Source organism: Phaenicophaeus curvirostris, chromosome 1 (genome assembly GCF_032191515.1).
Source record: "Phaenicophaeus curvirostris isolate KB17595 chromosome 1, BPBGC_Pcur_1.0, whole genome shotgun sequence".
Classification (NCBI taxonomy): domain Eukaryota; kingdom Metazoa; phylum Chordata; class Aves; order Cuculiformes; family Cuculidae; genus Phaenicophaeus; species Phaenicophaeus curvirostris.
The window spans coordinates 133,437,446-133,460,216 of NC_091392.1; the positions used below are offsets into that span (position 1 = coordinate 133,437,446).

A 22,771-nucleotide genomic window follows, 5' to 3' on the forward strand; every position below is an offset into this window, starting at 1 on the left:
ATTACACACCCCCAGCTTTCACTTTCATCTTAACTTCCTCTGAATTTCAGTTTTAGGAGCACAGGTACTAATGTAATTCCTCAAGATTAGAGCTTATATGACAAATATAAATTTTCTTAAAAAAAAATAAAAATCCCATTTTCATTAGCTAGAATTCAGAAAGTTTACAGAACCATTTCAATGGACAATTAGAAAATATTCTTACCCTGCGATGTCTATAAATGTACTCCAAAAATTCCAAAGCCAGAACTAAAGCATGTGACTTCATCCCAGTTTCTACGTCTTATAAAATCAGGTAATTATATTTAACTACTTTGTAGAATACATTTTAAGCCCTTATTATATATAACATTTGTGAAGCTTTTAAAACTGTCAAGACATGACAGGACTGGAATCAGAATAGAGGGACTCCATTATCTCCTGGTTAGAACTAAACACCAGAAGTTCAGAGATTTATACGTTACGAAGGCTCAAAGAGCCTTTTAGCTTTTTGTTAAGCTCACTAACTTAAACTCAAAGAACTTTTTTACTTAAAGCTTGCTTCTACCCTTTAATCGTTCTTCTTTTTTTTTTAATCGACTCTTCTTTGAGCCTTCATCTATTTTCTTCTTCGCTTATGGACACTAGAACTAGACAAAACAATGCAGCCTTAGTCCTCTCAGTGGCTGACAAAGTATTATCTCCCTTCCTCTTCCCAAACTTTCTAGCTTATGTACCCAGAGATCACGTAAGCTCTTCAGCTGCAGATCTTTTTCACAGGATGGAATCTATTGCTCTAAAAAGAAATCATATGTCTTCTGTTTCTTGGTGCACAATTTTACATTGGCTCTATTAAAGCAATAATCTTGTTTTGTCTGGTTTGACAAGCACAGTCACTCAGCGATTTGCTCCATTCGTTATAATTTTCTCAATCTCTGAATCATCTGTAAACTTCATGATTATTTTTATAAGGGTAGAGATAAAAAAAAAAAATTAAAGCCTGGAAGACTGGAAACCCACTGGTACACAGAGACATTCAAAGACCTCAAACAACTGTAAACAGAACTATCTTCCTTTAGGTCTAATGTAGCTACTGAGTCCTCCTCACCTTGTATCATTCTTGTTTCTTCATGAAAATGCCAGCTGGCACAAAGGGAACAACTGCACAGAAGTCCAGATGTGTATTTTTACACTTCTTCACTAACAGCCCAATGCATAAGCATCTCAATAACATGGCAAGGGTAGTAGTATAACAAGATCTATTTTTAACAAACTCATGCTGACAAGCATTAGTTGTATTACATCGTTCTCCTCTGTCCTTTATTAACCAAGTCATACACCAGTTATTCCACCATTTTACCTGGATCAGTATCTGGGCTTATAATTACCTCGGTTACCTGGTCTACAACACTGGCACTCATCCAGGTTTCTGCTGTCTTCCTGGTATGCTGGGACTTTTGTAAATCAACAGCGAGAGTCCAACATTAACTCCTTTGTCAGCTCTTTTTGGATTAAACTACCTGCACATTTTAGAACAGCCATGCTGAAAACTGGACTTCCACCTATGTACACTTTTTCCTGGGCTATATGCTCTGGGAGGCAACATTTTTATTTCTCCCTTAGTCTACATTTTAAACAAAAAATACACTTCCTATACCAACCACCAAGTTGCTCTCAAACAGGAAAATCAACTACAACCAACAATATGTGCTTTCCCTTCTCACTCAAATATTTCATTATATATAAGCAAACGTATCTCAACAGAAAGTCCTAGTACATGAAAGCAAATAACTGCAACACCAATATTCTTCCCACTGCAGGACTGGTTTACTCCTTTTATACACATGTGATCACAACACAGGCCAATAAAAAAGTTAACTGGGCAAACAGAGGAAGGGGGTGCTTGAATTTGTTTGTAAAATGATGAAAATCTAGAAGTGTTTCTGACTGGGGAATACATCTGCCAAAATTCAGATAGAAGACTGTGTTTAAAATATGTACAAGGAAGCGTAAGAGACAAATAGACTGTTACTTTTCCATCTGAATTACTGTAAGTACCGTAAACAACCAAGCAGAAAATTCATCTCCCTTTTTCTTTGATGTTCAGCTTATCCAAGAAATAAAGGTTCAAATGGATCAGCTTTGGTATCCAAAGCAGGCAAGCTTTTGTGCTGGCAAGCAACAATGTTTTAAAAACATGGAAAGAAAAATCTCAGAACAAATACCAATTGATCACTCGATCAAACTAATGCTGAACCAATTATCTACTTGTTCTCAGAGATGTATGTTAAAATCTTTCACTTCTGAGGGTTCTCTTGGACATTTATTTTGCAGATAATAAGGAGTTCTGTTTTATTAGTGAGTGGGCTGAGTTGCTGGAGACTGGGATGGGGTTGAGGGAAGAGAAGGGAGAAGGAAGGAGATTTCATGCCTATAAAAGAGCAATTGAAGATCAGACTAAAGCTCATTTAAAGACTTCCAGTAAGAAACTGTGACCAAGGCTTAAAACACACTAAAGAAGCAGCTTCATCTTGAACTTTGGGAGCAGCTGTGCTCTCATTCCCTTTCCCCCAACACAGGAAACAGACCTAGGAACAAAAATAAGACAGGAATGCTCCTGTGCAAGCTAATGTTGTTGGCTTCTTAAACATCCACTACTCTTGTGCCAAAAAAATCAAACCTAGGAGGATTTAACACTTCAAAGGATAGTGGGAGACTGCTTTAAACATAGAATTTTCTACCAGAGACAGATATTCTTTCATTTTGTAAACAAGCTGGAAAAATGTTATCATGAGTGCATGTCAAGACAGATTTCATTTATATTCCTGTACTACTTATGCACAAATACACTACTTCATATTACACTTTTACCTATTTTAGACTACAGTTAATCCTGTAGCAATGTTATCTCCCACCAGTAAAAAAAATGCAGCAGTAGAATCTTCTTATGCTTTCCAAAACATTTTATTACAATACGCAGTTTGAAAGTTTAAGACTACAGAGAAATGTTTGACAAAGAAGTTGTCTCCTTATTAAACAATGATATGTAATTATATGTTCAAGGAGAATGTGAATAACATCTTGCCAAAGGAACGTACAGCCACATATGATACTCACAGTATTCCCAACTACAAATTATAGTTATGCTTTCCTTGTTTTATTAAGAACTTGACCTTTGTTCATTGGATTTCATTTTCTGAACAAAGGTAAAGAGAAGGGAAGTGAGTGGTAGGCTAAGTTCTCTGTCTAACTTAAAAAGAAAAAAAAAAGCAAACAACTTTATCTAGTTTTGATGAGTACAAATCATCTCAGTGGCTTGCTCTGTTTCACTCACCAAAACCAACTCATGTTTCAACACTTAATTTAATACTTTGCAGGCTAATGGAAACTTTACATAATGCATTCTCCCTCTTTAAGCTAGAACGTCAACACAGATGGGGTTGAGATCTTGATATGGAGAGAAAGGAAATGTTATCTTTTCAAAATCTTCAGCCTAACAAACATGATGTGGAGGACAGGATGAACACTGATGTGAAGAAAAAAAAGGAGGGGAAAATAATCTTACTTATTTTAGAAGAGTGTCTGTATCTCTTTCTGAGCGCAGCACCCCCAGCCATACCTCTCTCAACAGTGCTTAATGTTTGATTAAAACAGTTTCTTGGTCCCTCCTCACTCTGCTAGTGTCCTCCCTGTGGTAGGACATGAAAAACAGATTGAAAAACAACAGTTGATGCAATTATTAACAGTTAGAGTTACATTTCTCTGTCATGTAAAACCTACTAAGTATTCTCAAAGCAGTCTCAGTCACAAAGAATTGCAACTACAGTGCTTTCCTTTAAATGAAAAAAAAAAAAGTATGTTTGATCTTTTCTTTGTGCATTGAGAGTTCAGGGCCATGCAGCACTTATGCCTTCAGCATCTGTTAATAATTCCTCAGAGAAATGGATAGAGAGCAAAAGCAGGTGAAAGGCGGCTTTCAAGTTTTAACCATTTCATCCATGGATCACATCCCATCCAACTACACAGTGCAGTCACTTAAAGCACTATTTCTTCACTACTATATCTAGAAAGAGGGAAATAACTCACTGCAGACGCAGTATTTCAAGAGGGTGCAAAGTAATGTAAGTGATTTTTCAGTTTTAAGGAATTTAATTCTAAATACAGATAATTAAATCTGAGCATGATGAGAAAACAAAGCAAGCATTGGTCACTTCCTGGATGTGTCAGTCCAGGAAAGGTCATCATTATAGATGATGAGCTTAATCCTGAACAATCAATTTTTCTTTTGAGCTCTCTTTTGGTTACCTGCATGTCTTGTCTCCAGAGCAGAAGTTCAGCAATTTTTTTAGCAGGAAGACCTGCACGCTTGCAGAATGCACTGCTTATTATACTTGAAATGGAACACAAATCGCCGTTCAATTGCCCGCTTTGTCATTTCACAAACCCTTTTGCCCGTTTTGTGTAAAGTCATATATTTATGTCTGCTACATTTTCTGTAATCACTGCTAAGAATAAGCACCTCATTACTAGAGAAGTGTTTTATTATCCAATCTAATGTCATCCAAACCACTTGATTCTTGCTGGCTTACAGCAATTGGACAGGTAAATGGTCCTGTCCTGGAAGAGATTACAACTGAATTTAGAAAAAAAAAAAAAAAACCAGACTATTGCAGCATCTCTAGCAGAGCTGCCCCATCTACAGAGGTGGTACTAGAGTATCACGCTGGGTTTTTTTATACTGTCATCATATAAAGCATAAAAGCTTCTTATGCCTGGAAAACAATATTGAGAACAGACTTTAACAAACTCTTTGACTTGACTGCCAAAAGTGGATGTTACAAAAAGCCTGAACTGTCATGTTCACCCACACTCAAAACAGGCTTGCCATCAAGTCCCAAGTCTAAATAAACACCTAGGTCTATTTTGTTTCCTTCTGTGTTTTGTGTGGTTATAGGATATATGTGCAGCCTGATCTATGAGATACTCTACAGGTAGGAAAATTAACAGGAGTTCCATAGCTAAAGAACGCTGTAGAGTAGAGCAGCGTAGGGCAGACCAGATCATTTCAGTTCAAAGGGACCTACAGTGACCACTTAGTCCAACTGCCTGACTAAGTCAGGGCTGACTAAAGGTTAAGGCATGTTATTAAGGGCATTGTCTTTATACGTGCCTCTTAAACACTGACAGGCTTGGTGCACCAACCACCTCTCTAGGAAGCCTGTTTGACCACCCTCTCAGTAAAGAGATGCTTCCTAGTGTTCAGTCTAAACCTCCCCTGGCACTGCTTTGAGATATTCCCACGTGTCCTACTAGATCTTAAGAAGAGATTAGTATCTCCCTCTCCATTTCCCCTCCTCAGGAAGCTGTAGAGAGCAATGAGGTTGACCCTCAGTCTGCTTTTCTCCAAACCAGACAAGCCAAAAGTCCTTAGCTGCTTAGATGGACATTCCTTCCACTCCTTTCACCAGCTTTGTTGACCTCCTCTGGATGCATTCGAGTACCTTAACATCCTTCTTAAATTGTGGAGCCCAGAACAGCACATTGTACTTAAGATGAGGCCACATCACACTGATTACTAAAGTATAATCGCCTCTTTTGGCTGGCTGGTTATTCCGTGTTTGATGCACCCTGGGATGTGGTTTGCCCTCTTATGACCAATCTGGATGAGAACTACATCACAATCGATTTCAAAAATGTACATACTGATGGAGATGGGCATTTTGGTTATCTACAAGTTACATTTTGAAATGCCAGCTGGGCCATGGACAGAAAGCAAACAAAACAAAACAAAAAAAAAAGAAAACTCACATCCCTATTGCAGGTTAGGGTGGAAATATGGTCTAAAAACCAAGAAGGTTTTATGTGTTGCATATCACACATCAGTATCTCAAAGGAATTTATAAATGTTCTTGAACATAGCTTAGTAACAAAAAGTCATCATGCAGGTGTTACAGAAATTAACTACATAATAAGTCTTAATTATCATATGAATTTTCTGGTTGCTTGGTAAACAAATTTATCTGATGATTCTTCACTTCAGCACAGCAATGGATTATTCTGCAGACATTAAGAACTGTGTTACGCGACGATATGACAAATACTGTACACCATTGGATTTCAAAACATATTGTAAACAGAAGGCTTTAAACTTACAACTTATAAAGCTGCTTCATACCTCTAGCATGTGGTATATGCTCGTTTCATCCATCTAAAAATATCTCATTTGTAAAAATCTAATCTCTGGAAACATGACTAGATGGTCTTAAAATAGTCAATTCGCTGATGGATTTATAACTTGATCTGCATTTCACAATTACAGTCAAAAGCATATTTTAAAAAGAATAAGTTCATACCCCTTCTGCAAATAGGCACTTGCAACAGCCTTTAATTTAAGTTCATACCAGACTGCAGCACACACAACAACTAAATATGTTGCTCTATAAGCAGCAGAACCGAAGGAATCTGCATTTTTACCTTTTTATATCCTACGACTCAAACTTCCACTATCGGCCCAGATGATTATGCCACATACTGCCTGGCCAGTCAGTGTGCACATTCTTAACTGCTAAGTTGTTTGCTGCCCCAGAACATGAACCAAGAGCTGCACTTGTCCCATCTTGATGGGAGTGGTGTGACTTCAATCTCTTTCATGTCCTCAGCCACTAATTCTCACAACACCTGTAGGAATCCCCTATTTTTGAGCGCTGCCAAATGTAGCTGATGTTGTTTAACAGAGCCGAGTGTCCTGCTGTGGGAGGGATGGACAGACAGACATGGTGCCAGACTGGACATTAGGACAAGGTTCTTCACTGACAGTGTAGTACGTCACTGGAACAGGCTCCCCAAGGACGCAGTAATGGCACAAAGCCTGTCAGAGTTCAAGAGGCATCTGAGAACAGCGGTTTAGTTTCAGGTAGTCCTGTGAGGAGCAGGGAGTTGGATTTGTTCCTTATGGGTCCCATCAAAGCTGAGATATTCTATGATTCTATAAATGCAAACCACACAAATTTTGTTTCTCAGGAAAACCTCAGTAACACTTAGACAGGTGATGCATACCAACTCTAGATCCCCAAGTTCACTAGTATTGGCGAAGGAAAGTTTCTGGACTGACCTGTATAGTTTTCACCATACAAACTCAGGCTTCTGCTGCTTAAGTGCTGAAATCAGGCAGAAGTCACTCCAGCAGTACCCATCAACATTCCCAGGGCTAGAAATCGATGATTTTACTTTCTTTCTCCTTTCAACTTTTTCATGCTCTTACATTCAGGCACTCCAAAGTAAGATCCAGTGAAATGGCTATACTTGTCAGCTGAGCAAAACACCTAGATAACATAACGATTCACACAACTATAGCCAGTCAGGCCATTTAACAGGGGGAAAGCATAGTGCTTTTTTATGTACTTCCTCACTGAGGGGTAAGATATGGTCATAGTCCTCTAGATTTCATCTTCAGAGAGAGTACAGAGAAGAGCAACAAAGCTGGTGAAAGGGCTGGAGAACAGGCCTTATGAGGAGCGGCTGAGAGAGCTGGGGTTGTTTAGCCTGGAGAAGAGGAGGCTGAGGGGAGACCTCATTGCTCTCTACAACTACCTGAAAGGACGTTGTAGAGAGGAGGGTGCTGGCCTCTTCTCCCAAGTGACAGGGGACAGGACAAGAGGGAATGGCCTCAAGCTCCGACAGGGGAGGTTTAGGCTAGACGTTAGGAAAAAATTCTTTACAGAAAGGGTCATTGGGCATTGGAACAGGCTGCCCAGGGAGGTGGTTGAGTCACCTTCCCTGGAGGTGTTTAAGGCACGGGTGGACGAGGTGCTGAGGGATATGGTTTAGTGTTTGGTAGGAACGGTTGGACTCGGTGATCCGGTGGGTCTCTTCCAACCTGGTTATTCTGTGATTCTGTGATTCAGCTACTCAGTTTCTACCTCTGCCTAAGTGGGTAATGGTTGTACCGAAATAGTAAATTCAAACCAATGGGCAAGAAACAAGTTTCAGAGAAGTCCATACTAGTATTCCACTCTAAACAGGTCTGGTTTTAGCAGACAATTGGATTTTTAATTCTAAAGGCAGTAATACTGATACTTTAATTTATGCTTAAATAGGATGCATTCATATAAAGATTAGTTATTTGAACTGAACACCATATAGTGCTGGTGAGCCTAATATAGGCACCTGTTCCTTGATCTATTGTAATTTCGAAATTACAAAAACATACAGTAAATGAAGCTCTCTGGACAATGATATTTCACTGTCTTGAAATTTCCTTTATTTTCTGCCAAGAATTCTGACTTGGACTGGAATGGTCACTGGTAAATGATAATCTGGTATGCATTCACCAGCAGAAAACCAAATAATATATTTTTTAAAAGTACTATAAGCCAGATAAATTTTCACCTCACTAGAACAGCTGAGCTTCTAACCAACATACCATCTTTATTCTTTTGTTACTGACCACATAAATGGCAGTAAAATATTCTGTTACACATCTGGCTTTTAGCTATAAGGTCCTCCACTTAGTTATTGCTATTTCTTCTCTCTACCTTCCTCCCCCCTCATTTTAAGATAACATCAGTGTGAAATCTGCTCAATTTCAAACAAGTAGGGTAGAACAGTTTCACAGTGTTAATTAGCCCCAATTCTTATGTTTCCTTTTATAGATTTGAAAATGCATTTCATGTTATTTTTACAATCTAAAAAATACCTTTACTATAGGGTAACACATCCAACAGACTGGATGGGAAAAACAGTGACCTTGGAGGACTGCAATGAAACTCACTGTGACAACAGTGTTTCAAATGTACAAAATAAGCAAAAAGGGAAGGAAAGATAAAAGATAATTACATAGATTTACTTTTTATAGTAACTTCACTTATAACTTCTCTAAACATGTCAGCTATTGTATGCATCCAAGATTGAAGGTGTAGTTTTAAATAAGTGCATGTATTAAAGGACAAAAGAAGAAAATATTGTTTTAAAGCTTACATTCATTTTAGATTCTAATTAATAGTATCTTTGTTATTTTAGGAGCCTCCTGGGTATTTAGAGGGCTAAACTGCAATAAAACCAAGGTACATAAATGAAACCTATTAAGGTCGTCTTAGTCAATAAAGACTAATTGCATCAAACAATAGCTGCAGCCAAGGGACAGCCCTTACCAGTGAGCAGCAGAGGAGGAGGGCACCTTGTGCAGTTCCTGCCACACAGAGAAGGCTGCTCTTACCACCCTAAAGCGTGACACCTCCAACCCTGCTGTTCCACAGTCAGCCACCAATAGGAAGCAATCTGACAGTAATATTTCAACAGCCATATGGCTGTGCCACACAAATTTGTCCTTGCTGTCTCACATTGTTGCTGTTAACCTCCTCCCTGGCTTCCCAAAACGTCTCCCGATGGATGCATTTTGCAACAGTGAATATGCATGGTAAAGTTTACTTCCCTACACTCGTCAGGGAGAGGTACCAAGGGTCCCATCAAACGTATTACACTGTCCCAGAAGATGCTTTATCCAAGTCAAGAGGATATTTGTGTGCACCAACATGCATGAGCAGCAAGGAGCCGGCTGTGACACTGATAGGTGGTCTCCAGTGCCCATCAGCTCGTGAACGTGGCTTCTGTCAGGGCAGACCTGCCGGACCCCAGTATCAGGGATGCATGAAAGACAGAGCCCAGCAGACTGACCTTAGAGCAGTTTTGGAAGATATGGTAACCACTGTATCTTAGCATAAGAAAAACATCTACATTGTTTCTCAAAAGGGCTTCCTAAATGAAGGCTAGTGCCTACTTTAGACGGAAAGCCTTTGAAAAGTCCTGTTTTCAAGTTAAAAAGGGAAAAAATACCCCCCATATTTATAAACCACTCAAACTCTTATCTATACACCGTCTGGAGACTACACGAGTTCCCTTTGTCCTACATTATGACCTATACTGAATATTTACAACTTTTTCTTCACCTAACTAAAGTTTCATCTGCAATCTCCACACCCATCTTTCCATTTTATCCTTTGAATGCCAGTACGAATTATTTAATTTCTTTGCTGACAGGCCTCCTTCATCTCAGAAGAGGAACATCATCTTCTCTAAGCACTACAACAGGAAAAATGAACTGTGACTACACAATGTTTGGAATATGTATTTTTTGGTTTTAGTCGCAGAATGAGTCTGCTTTGCTAGTGGATACAAAATCCAGACTGGAGATAGAGATTTTGAGATTACTTGAAAGAAACTTTCAAAGCACAATTCTACATATGTCTCACAAGACATTAACAGAGTTGCCAACTTTCTCATTACTAAATGCTGCGCTGTTTACACAGAAGTCTGACAGACTCATTCTTCCTTAAGAGCATTGTGGGTGGCAGTCAAACATCCCTTCACCCAGGCTTCACTGAGTGGGGACTTGGAGGTGCACAAACAAGGATAAAATATGAACCACAAAGGCCAAACGCAAGGTCCAGCAACGGGTTGTTCACTACCCATTGAAAGCATTTAATAACTGGGTATTGTCTTTGAAAACGACGAAGTAGAAGTAAGATGGATTTTAAAGCATTTCTGCTCCAGAAAAGAAAATTCTTAAGAGATTGCAAACTAGCAATTAAGGCCAAGACCTAAACACGCGCACACACACACACTCTCTCTCTCTAAACTTTCAGCATGTGAATACAGCTGTTTACTTCCATGTAATTATTGTGCATGTAATTAAGCACAGGCATAAATACTGAAAGGCCATATCCTACATGAAGGAAACGTCTGGCCTACAAGAAAGGCACATGTTTGACAAAAATATTCTTTAAATATAAAAATACATTTGGAAGGGAAGCCTCTCTTCTTTCCCTCTTTCCCTTTCCATTTCTTTTTTTAAGTCAAACTCTAAGGTTCAACTTCAACATAAGTATCAAAATGCAGCTAATTCACTTTGGTTTTAATGTTTAAGAAGGGGAAGGCTAGGTATTAGGGAAGAAATGGCTTTATTAAGTTTACTTCTATGCTGAGGGAAGTTCAAGGAGAAAAGAGACATATTTGTAACTAGTAAAAAGATCAGCTCTAAACACAGCTCCTTTGTAGATGAGTGTCAACCTGTACAGTATTGGTAATCATACAACACCTGAAATGGTCTGTGAAGTATTATTACAGCAACAACTGGAATAGAAGCGTACATGTCTATGTAAGGAAAAACAATGGAGAACATAAAAATTTTGGCCTAATTTTGATCTTGCATCATCAGGCATAATCAATCCCTTTACACAAATACTCTTTTTATCAGCAGCAATTTAATTAAAATGCTTGCAATTATAACAACAAAAATTATGGCTTTGTAAAACAAGAAAACTATTTACTGGAAAATTAAGTATGTCTTTCCAGCAGCCAAACAAGTGGATATGATCTAAAGATGTGTCGCTTCAAAAAAAGTGAAGCAATTCTTTGATTTAGAAGACTTGAAAACATTAGCATGTCATTTTCCTTCTCCCAAAACATACACATAAGTGTACCAGAATAACCATGAATAGCAACTGTTCTCATAAGAATGTTTTTCATGAAAAGTTCACTTTTCCACCCACACACATCAAGTTGACAACTGAGAATCAATTCAAAAGGTAAGCACCTATGTCCTAAGACAACCCCCAGTGCTCAGTTAATAAGTCTGTCATCTGCTTAATTTTATTTTGCTAAGGGATGTTGAGGGCTGGGTTTTTTTTGCTTTGGTCTACTTTCCTTTGTTTTTTTTTAAGGATTTGTCAACATGAAAATTTGTAGCCATCTATGAACACTTGCAGAACCAATTTCCTCTTTCAGAAAGGCCACTTCTCAATCAAAGGCTGAAAACCTGTGCTCTGTAAATGTTTATCTTCCAAGAGATCACAGCCTCTTTAAGGCACTGGTGCACTACCAGCCTCAACCAAACCTACTTCTGGTAAGAACACTCGAGAAGATCAAAACTGGGGAATACTGGCACGGGTGCCTCCCTACAATAAAACCGCACCATATCAACACAGTTGTTTGCTTCTCTCTCTTGCTCTCCCCGCCCCCCATGAAGGAACATAAAATCTAATAAGTGAAGCAAGATCTGCATGATCAAAACACAATTTGTTTCTCACCAGTGTCATGTTACATACACAAACATCTCACTAAACATCACACTCCAGACGAAGCAGACCAGGCTACAACAGACTTAAACTATCAGGCTCGAAAACTATGAAACCAATCATGAGAGAAACATCTGTGAAACAGCAATTGCAAAAGACCCACAGAAAATCTATCAGTCAGGTAAGGTGTTCCACCTGCCACGACCAAATTATACTCCTTTTTTTCACCTGATTATTATTTAACCATGAAAGGTCTTTGAACAGTAGCTTGCTGATAAACCACAAACTGTCCTTATATTTTCAGTATACTGGGAAGGTGGGCTTCCTCCCTAATTTGAATAGAGACTCAAAAGGATAGAAAGTTAGATGCTGGTACAACTATGTAAATACACATATTACTCATCGATCTACTGAAGTTGAAGAAATAGATGAAAACTGAAATGGCCTCTTCCCATCACAGGCTGCACGCTCCTGTGATAGGGCCCTACTCTTCAATCTTTTTCTTCCCTCTCTACTGCATCAGCGAGATTCATAACTAAGATACGAAATTTTGTGAAACAAAATATAGCAAGTGCTAAATAACAATTCCAAAAAGAAATTAAGTAGTGTCTGTAGTGCTGAACAATTAACCCCAGACTGTTTAGAAATACAAAGTTGTTACATTGTGATCAGCTGTCAGAGACTGCTGTTAACTGGCAAAATAAAAAAAAAAAAAAAAAGATAATTGAATCTTGAAATGTATGTCTAAAATTTCATTTCATAGTTTCTGTGGCTTGAAATCAACTGTTGATATTTCGACACCCTAGAGTATACCTCATAGAGGTCCACATCCTCAACCTAAGCAAAAAGAGAAAGAAATGAGAAGGAAGTCTAAATTACTATTTGAGAGGTCCTAAACTCCTCTGTGGACAGAAACAGCTCATCACAATTTGTTCTTCACATCAAATTTCTTTTAATAAACTTCTTCCACTAAACTCTCTTCAACCACCATTCAGACATCTCTAAGGTACTGAGGAAAAAAAAAAACAAACAACAAAAAACACAGCAACTTTCAAGCCTGTGCAATTTGCATACAATTCTTACGTAGTAAAGTTCATCATTTGATATAGTACTCATTTCTAGATATTCATACGTATAATTAATAGTAAAATCTGTTTAATTTTGAGAAGCAATTGGCATTTGGTTTTGGGTTTTTTTACTAGGTCACTACATCTCATATTCTTTGTGGGTTTTGTTTCTTTATGGGTTTTGTTTGTTTAAAAAAGAACAGGGTTCCCAGTTGTTACTATTTCAACCACAAAACATGTTTTCACAATTTCAAGGTAGGAAACATTTGTAATAAATACTAAATAAAAGCACCACTACATAATAGCACATCTTCCCACTATATCCAATATAACATTAAATAACACTAAACACATGGGAAACAAACTTATTACCAATTTACAGTAAAGACTCCCCAACTTCAAGACAAACTGTACACCACTTTCACAGAGTCATCTGTATTTTAAATGTGAGGAGCTGTTTCTGAGGATCAGGACCAAATTTTGCCCTTTCAAGAAGCATATGAAGACTGAAAAGAAAGTCTATACACAGACTGGCTGTAGTCACTTTGTAAGATATTTTTAAAGTATTACTTTATTTGACTTTGGGGAAAAAGAGGAAGGTGCTGTATTGTCAGAATGTTATGATGCACCTCTGTATTTAGACTACCAAATAAGGGTAATTATTTATCCAGGCACTAAGCAGCCACTAATTCCTCTGGTCTCAATTGGAGCAGTACATACTCAAAGCTTCTGAAAACCAAGCCACTTATTTAGGCATCCATATTTGAAAACACTGGCCTCTCAAAGCAACCAGTGAACACTCATTCTGGAGACACAAATTATTAACAACATAACCAGCATGAGCCATAGCCAGTACACGAGCAGTATGAGTGTCTGTCAAAAAAAGCACTGGAATAATGAGGTGCATGTAACCTTAGTGTTTGCTTCCACATAGGTTAAACTCAACAGTCTGATCTTGACTGACAGCACCCCCAAACAACCTCTCGCTTTAAATCCAGATCACTATACAATGAGGGGAAGAACTTTGCTCCTAAAAATGTAGTCAGAAGAGCGATACTATCGTGTGTTTATCCAAGCTGCTGGTGGTCTAGCTGAAGTAGCCTACTGCGTTTTTTGGGAAACTGTTTAATGCCTCTAAATGCTCATTAGATGACAGGCACAGCTACCCAAGGAAGTTTTAAGGAGTTAAACGCCCTTGGAAAAAAACTGGATAGTCTGAATTACCTTTTGCACTGCATGTGTTAGGATGGTCTTAAGACTGAAGGTAACAGCTGGTATCTCAGTGGGACTGACTTGGGTTTTGGTGTCATAATTATATGCTAATATTTCTAGAGGGCAACAAATTTTGTTTAGAAAGCAGAAACAGTAACGAGTTGAGCCATCTCAAGTCCCACTGACAAAGCAAGCTACTGGAGTGACAAAGTGGCACTGCTGCACCACTCGGGGAAAAAAAACAATAGTGGCATACAGCACATATAGCTTTAGGAAGCTCATGAAAGTAATTTTGGGGAAGGAAATCACATGTATACAAACACTGATAATAACTAATAATAAACAGAAGGTCTGTTCATTACATTATGCAGAATCTGGAAGAAATCATTATTCATCTGCCTGCCTGCTCAGTCTGTATTTTAGTGCAGTCTGCAGGAAATCATTTTCAACATTAAAAAAAAGGCATGCAGGTGGATGGGTTTGTGTATCTGATTTCATAAGAACTCTGAAATGTAAGTGCTGGAAACCAGAGTAATCAAATGAAAGACTACAGAACAGACTAAATCCACCTCAAAACAAATGAAAAAATTACATGTATATACACGTATTACACAGAAATCAGAAAGAGGGACTCATCAGCTCCTCAACCCAAAGGTTATCTTGCTGAAAACAGAAAATCTAGTTAGTAAAAATATTTTGATTATGTGACTTCCCCCTTTGGAACAAACTAGCAAGTAGGAAGGAGTCAAATTTACTTTGTCCTTTTATAGGCAAGCCTTGAAGAAATATAGCAATAGTCATAATTTTCAGTACTTCTAAAAATGTCATATTCTAATTACAAAGTGCTGTTAATCTTTATCCTTATGCTCATGCACAAAAAGGTAAAATGAAGCTTATTACGTTTCAGTCTAAGAGGTTAACATATTACTGCTTATTTTTATTGGCAGTGTGCCCAAGTACCCCAGATTTGCAAGACTGATAGTGAAAAGGAAAATATTTCAGGCCTCAAAGAGAGCAGATCTACGGTTGCCTGGAATGTGTAAACAGACAGAGCCTGTTTTACTTCTCACCCCCACTATCACCATACACACCTCCTCTACTACCTAACTCCTCCTAACATTACCATGGAGCGCTGTTCTCAAGCACAGGAGACAACAGAAACGTAGTAACATCAAGTAACAAAATTCCTGACATTTTAAGATGCAAGGGTTCACATTTACTGAAATGTTATTATACCATATAAATGACTGGAGTCTAAAACAAAACCAGTACTGTATAAGACCCAAAAATTTAACAAAAAAAAAATAAATCAATTGAGCAGACTCGCTATGTGACAGACTTGATAAACACAAACTAAAAGAATCCAAATGCTCCTGTCTGGATTATTCTTTCTGCAACTAAAGATCAGCCAGATCTGTGTTGTATCAGAGAATACTGATCACAGCCCTACAAAAAAGAAGAGACATTTTCAGAAAAATCTACACAATATAAAACTGATGCCAAAATGTAATGTTGGTATAAATTGCCTTCAGTGAAAACAAAGATTATTACCTGCATAATGATATATACACCCACAAAGCAGTAAGTCATATAAATAGATATCATCACATCCTTAAGAAGTTTACAGTATAATTAGATCAGTGGGTTTTAATCTCTTTAAATTTGTAGACCTATAAAGATACCCTGTACAGTGAATTTGAACAGAACGACAATAGACTTCCTTCCTCCCCTCCCCCAGATCACTAGAAAAACAGCTCGTGTGTCCCCTAGCAGCTTGCAAGCTGCGGTTTGAAACTACAGAATTAGAGAACTGGTAAATATTACTGCTGTTATTTACCTAGTAGCCTTAGTCTTTAAAAACAAACCAACCAAAAATGCACCAAAAAAACCAGCAGATAAAACATCTGAGCAAAAGGCTACGTATGATGGGAAGCTCAGAAAACCCGAGAGAATAAAAAGAGTAAACTTTAAAAAAAAAAACCAAACCCGAAACATACAGCATACTATGGAGTCAAACACTGCCAGGCAGTTTCATAACTTTGTTTACAAATAGTAGGTCACACAGCTCTCACATTTTTTTCTTTCTTTTAATTTTACCGTTTTTATGAATGCATTTGGCGGACATTCAAAAGAACATATCCATAGACTAATGAGGGTAAAATGCTGGCTCAAAGGAGACACAAGCCAACGGTCTGTCAGTAGACTATTTGGAAATGGTTGAAATCAATGATAAATTCAACCTAACCAAATGCAATACATAAAGTAGAAATTAGAAGACTGAGACAATTGTCAAATACATAAATGATGTTTCAGGCCACAGGGCATACTTTCTCACACACGTTAGCATGTTAAATAGGCTGGCAAGACATTCGCTCCACTTGACACATCAGAGAAATAACCGAATTCATTTCCAAAGACAAAAATAACAATTACGACAATGCTAACAGCATAAATAATTATATATTCATGTAAAACAACTATCTGTAGAATGTTTGAGTCATCAAATGAAAAAAGTTTGAGTCAAAAAAATTATTTTCAAGGTCAGAAAAATAAACTTAATGATCCCTCTGCGTAATTTTCCTTGTCCACTGTTGACAAACACGAAGCAACCATACCAGAGAAAAACAATAAATTAAAACACATACACCAGATCACCAGTACACAAGCATGACCATTCTAGGGCTTTTTTTGCATTTAGAAGCACTGAAACCTTAATATCTATTTCTATGTCTGGAATCTTAATATGAAGGATGAATTGTTGTGCTGTCAGTCTTCTGCCCTCCAGCTGAGCCTCCCTGGTGTCAACCATGCCAGCTGCAGGACTCCTACCTCCAGAAGGCTTTGCTTAGCAGGCATTAACCAGTTAGCTGAGGTAGGCTGGGCACCGGGGTCTATACAAAGTAATGAGAGCCCGACTGCTGAGGTTCATCGTGGAATGGATTAGAGAAAGTACAGCTCCAGCCTCCAGACAATGTAGAAGGTGTGAGGCATATCTATTGCTGCGTGGGAAGGCTGGCACGTGAGGTCTCAATAGAGGGTATGGCATTCAGAACCCCTTCGCACCAGACAAGCATCAGGTGACAGACCTGATATGTTGTGCTTTTGTATGACAGGTCACAGTTGGCAGAATAGTTTTGAGACTATACGTGATCTAAACAGGCAGTGACAAGAGCATCCTGCTACTGCTTGCCAGTTGTTTTATGGGTGGCTGGTGCATGGGTTTTGTAGGCTGTTTGATGTGGGCTGGCCTGAAAAAGTAAGAGCGCTTGACTGATGAAAGCCAACGGTTTCAAGCATCCATCGAAGCTGGTCACTTTTCAATGCATGTATTTGGAACCTCAAATCGCTAAGTCTTATACTTTAAACTGCAAAATACTAAGCCTAAGTAAATTTCAGTATAGCCAACACAGCTCCTGCATGTTATAAAAAAAAGTGGGCTCTGAATCTCAACTTCACGTTTCTCAGCTACAGAAAGTTCAAACAACACTGAGAAGATTCAGGTAAGGCTGGTGTTCAAAATGGATTGTGGAAGCTATGCTATCCAAAAAAGACTACTTATGGGGGATATGAAAGAGGAGAGGGACACCGCAATCTCTGTTTCATTACAAGGACACGGACTGTCAAGACTAAAGCTAAAATCACACACGTCATCAGTTGCTTTAAAAAAGGCTCAGAAATGTTTACTTAATCAGTCAAGAATCTGTGCTGCCAACATATAAGGCCCGATCCTAAAAGTCTCCTGCACACGCCAAATATGTTTTAGCAATGATCCGACCATAGCTATAACAGGATTTGTTGAACGTTCAGAATACAAATGTATAATCAATTCTGTCCTTGCTGGCATTACCCATGTATAACAACAGAGATGACAAAGAAAAACTGCGGAACACAGAAAATAGTCATTGAAATGAAACCTCTAAAATTTCATTAGAACCTCCAATCATTTTCATTAAAGGGAAAAAACCAAAGTTCTTAAGAAAAGTTTAAAAGTTTGGAAAAAGCCAACAGAGGCTTGTTCAGAGGCAATATAATACCCTAAACCAAGAAACTTACGTATTAACAAAAGTTTAACAAATAAAAGCAATCATTACTTCTGACTCTAAACTTGCCACCAAAAAGACAACAAAACTTTTTTCCATAATTTTGTTTTGATACTTTGTTATCCTCATTTATAATTTGATGGAAAATAGGATTGTACTTTAGTAAGTATAATTTTACATTCGTATTTTTAATGAACTAGTAACAAAATAAATTGACAATGTGTTTTGATCTTTAATATTCTTCAAAACCATTCACTAAAAAAAATCTTTACAGTAGCTCTGTATGATGGTAGGCAGATAAACCGTATATATTCCATCAGAAGTACCCAGCTGTGGAAAGGAGCGCCCTATCAATTGCCTTGTAAAAATGTTAAGGAACACGAGGTTTTTATATTCAAATTTACTTTAAAAACAGGGGAAAATATTGTACTTCAAAATAATCTCATGGTAGTATGAAGATAGGAGCAAATAACTAGAGAAATAGTCACTGTAATTATCTGAACACTTTTTAAGTATGTGCTGGATACATGTCACTATATATTTTTAGTAAGAGGATATTAAATTTCTTTCTTTCACACTGCACTCCATGTACATCTGCTATGCGCCACACACACCTTATCTATAAAGGCACCATTCACTAAGTATAGTCAAATTGACAATATATAACTGCATTGAACATGCTGCCATTGGAGAATATAAAACCCTTCCATGTTTCAAATATATTTTTGACACAAAATACATGCTGTTGGTTATGTAATAGATACCATGAAGAATTGCTTACCCTTAGCAAAATTTAAAATAAAAAAAATAATCTGGCAGTAAGCACATATGCATACAGACATGCAAAACATCAGAAAAACTAGATACGCACATAAAAAAGCCATTGGTGTAACCACATATGAGAAAATACCTATATATATACTACCACCACAACACTGAAGAAATGCACAGGAATGTTTTGAAGGCAAGTCATCTTAAAAAAAAAAAACAAAACAAAAACACAACAAAAAAACAAACCAAACAAACAAACAACAGTTCGGAAAATTCCTAAAAAATCTTAGTTGTCCGCTTGACAGCAAGTTAAAACTCATATAGCCTAGCTTTTGAGCTATCCTGCTTCCGTTCTTCCTTCCCCCTTCCTGCAAACTGCCCATCAGGGCCTAAGCTACAACCTATTTTTCACCTAATACTACCTAGTCTGGTAATGCTGGGTAGAGAGAGACATGATGACGGTCCCCCAGAACAGTTAATTTCATTCATCAGCAGTGTGATAACCATTAAGTTAGTGTTCTAGTAAATTTGAGCTGTGTGTAACAAATAGTTTCTTTTCTTCTGCTTTTAACATTGTATTTAAGGCCATCCTTTGGGCTTGTCTTACGTTTTTTTCCAAGCACATAAAATCCTGTGAGAATGAAGTTGGATGAATTTTTACACTGTCATGCACTACTGTTAAAATTGGGTCATTTAAATTAAACATGGTTATGTAAGATACTTACTGATACAAGCAGAAGTATCAGAGCTGAGCATGTTTGGGTTTCTTAACATAAAAACAGATTCACACAGATGCAAATGAGCTTTGGTAATGAGTTCTAATATTTTCAATCCAAAAAAACAGAGTAATGATCAAAATGGAAATAAACGTTGAATCTATTTCACAGAATGTCACAAACCCTGTCTTTTGGGCACCAAGCAATGTTATTAAAATGTACCTGCTTCTGGCCTTTACTTTCATTTTTGAGAACTGAGGTAAGAAGGAAGATGTGTTCCTCATTAGAATAATCCTTGGGCCTGCCTTTATCGAGGACTTCCATATTACATCATCTTATAAAAAGTCAACAAACTAAAAAGGAAACTATATTAACTACATAAAACTAAAGGAGATATTATATATATATAAAAAAGACAAATCTCAATCCAAAAAGTAAAAATAAATACAGCAAAGTTAAGCCACAATGAAGGAGATGAATGTATATAACTGGCAGCATTACCAATGCCTTCTGAAAAAAAAACCAAAAAAAACCAGAAAAAACACAGCTCGTTTCAGTCAATTCTATATTCAAATTCCTAGAAGCCTAATTCATGTGTGCCTTTAAATGAGCACAAGAAGAGTTAAGTTTGTTTTGTAACTGTAAAAAGCAGCAGATAGATATCCTTGGAAACTAATCCCCACAGCATGAACAGGCACTGTCTGCTTGGGTTCTCTGTCCTACCCCGTCAGCAAAGCTCAACCCTATCTGTGGAGAACACTAGGGAAGAGGGTAATTTTGCCTCGATCTCTCTGTTGAAATCAGGGTTTAAACTTTATTTTTAAGAGCAACCAAAACCTGAACAGAATTTTAAAGGAACAAAAAAGAAAGCGGGGGGGAAATGAAGAGATTACTTTGAAGTTAGAATACATCTTCCTGCCGCGTTTGGTACCCCAGTTGTTGCCTCCTGGTCTCGCCATGCTCAGTACTCCATCCATGTACATGCTCAGTCTCCATCCATGCCTGACTGCCACATTTCAGCAAGCACATTATTAAAGGGCACCGCACATCTGTCTTCACCCAGCGTGGTCCGGTCCTACACTCATTTTGCGGTTCTATGCCATCCCAGGTGCATTTGACTAGAGCCTTAAACCTGAGCATATCCTAGTTTAGAGTTGAAGAGCCTACGCATCACACTCCTGCACAGTTTTCAAACTTCAAGGCGACACCTTTTTTCCAAAGTTAATTTTTTGGACTACCTTAACACTATCTACATGCGTAGGTGTGCACACACTCAGACACATGACAATTAGTGCAGTTCATTTGAAACAACTAATATTTGTGAAACCGATTACTGGTTAACAACCCCAACTGAGACTATGTGCTAAGTCTTAATACTAACAGATCTCTGGACACACACATACCCTCTGCCAGCAGCAACTAGACTAAACTCACTGGCATAGACAACAACCAACTTCTAGCCGCTGAACTGACACTGAAGCCAGCATATGGTTATAACAATTCCTAATTGCAAGTGACCAACATACATGGATTCGCAAAAATATCTCTATTTTTACTTCTCTTTACAAAAATCTCACATATGCGTTAACTGCAGGCTACAAAGTTCAACTCTTTAGGAAGCACATCTTTTTAGTGGTTTTGCTGTAGGCTACTAGGTTGTGTCCAAATTGGCATAAACTCATCAGTGACGCCTCCAAGCATGAAATGTAACAACACCAGTATATATGTTAATCGTAACAATGCAACAGCATCATTTCAGCAGCGCTATTAAAATACGATTATATATTCAGAAATATAAATCGTAAATAGTTGACTTCACTCTTGAACTGCAGAGAACATTCTGCATAGTTTCCGTTCATTGGTATGGGATTGATGGAGAGACGATAGTGCTACACAGCAAAATAAAGCAGAAGCCAAAGTTGTACATCCAGTGCAGTTTGTTGTCTTCAAATAGGAGCACAACAAATATATTATTCTGCAAAACGACAAACGGAATCTAGCCACCAAAAGAAAAACCTCTTTGTTTTCCTGAAAATAATGTCAAAGGATATTTTCCAAGTATTTTTAATGCCTATGGGAAAAATGTTGCTTCTCTGCTCTATCAATAATATATTGCCGGTATGGGAAAGTTGTGTTTCACTAGGAAAAAAAATTAAATCATATTTGATGTTACCACATCTTTCCACCTAACAAAATGATGATTTTATGTAACAAAACACATTCTAAACCCACTACACAACAGTAAGAGGTTAAACTGCAACTAAGAATTTGGAGCTTAAAGGAAATCTTGGTCAGTAAATGCAATCACATTTTGAATGGCAGTGGAGTGATGCACAGAGCAACCATTACATATTAACGGAGAACACTGCTTTTCAAAAAGCCTTGCTTCACCCTCCAATGGTGAAGAGTCAATAAAGCTTAGCACTTAATTAGACAGAAGTATTTTGGTGAGTTTATATACACACACAATTATTAGATATTATTAGAATCATAGAATAACCAGGTTGGAAGAGACCCACCGGATCATCGAGTCCAACCATTCCTATCAAACACTAAACCATGCCCCTTAGCACCTCGTCCACCCATCCCTTAAACACCTCCAGGGAAGGTGAATCAACCACCTCCCTGGGCAGCCTCTGCCAGTGCCCAATGACCCTTTCTGCGAAAAATTTTTTCCTAATGTCCAGCCTATATCTCCCCTGGCGGAGCTTGAGGCCATTCCCTCTTGTCCTGTCCCCCATCACTTGGGAGAAGAGGCCAGCACCCTCCTCTCTACAACCTCCTTTCAGGTAGTTGTAGAGAGCAATGAGGTCTCCCCTCAGCATCCTCTTCCCCAGGCTAAACAACCCCAGCTCCTTCAGCCGTTCCTCATAAGGCCTGTTCTCCAGCCCCCTCACCAGCTTTGTTGCTCTTCT

General features: G+C 38.0%; 1 protein-coding gene across 3 annotated transcripts in view; it reads right to left on the reverse strand.

Moving 5' to 3' along the window:
• The window catches only part of TBL1X (transducin beta like 1 X-linked), a 199,612-nt gene that overhangs the window by 171,184 nt on the left and 5,657 nt on the right, over window positions 1–22,771 (reverse strand). The window contains exon 1 of one of the 3 annotated variants that reach the window (XM_069875278.1): window positions 15,085–15,157. The exons of the other annotated variants lie outside the window; for them this stretch is intronic. The gene's annotated coding sequence lies outside the window, so the exon portion shown is untranslated. Of the gene's footprint in view, window positions 1–15,084; window positions 15,158–22,771 lie in introns of those variants that run through there. 3 annotated transcript variants of the gene reach the window in all.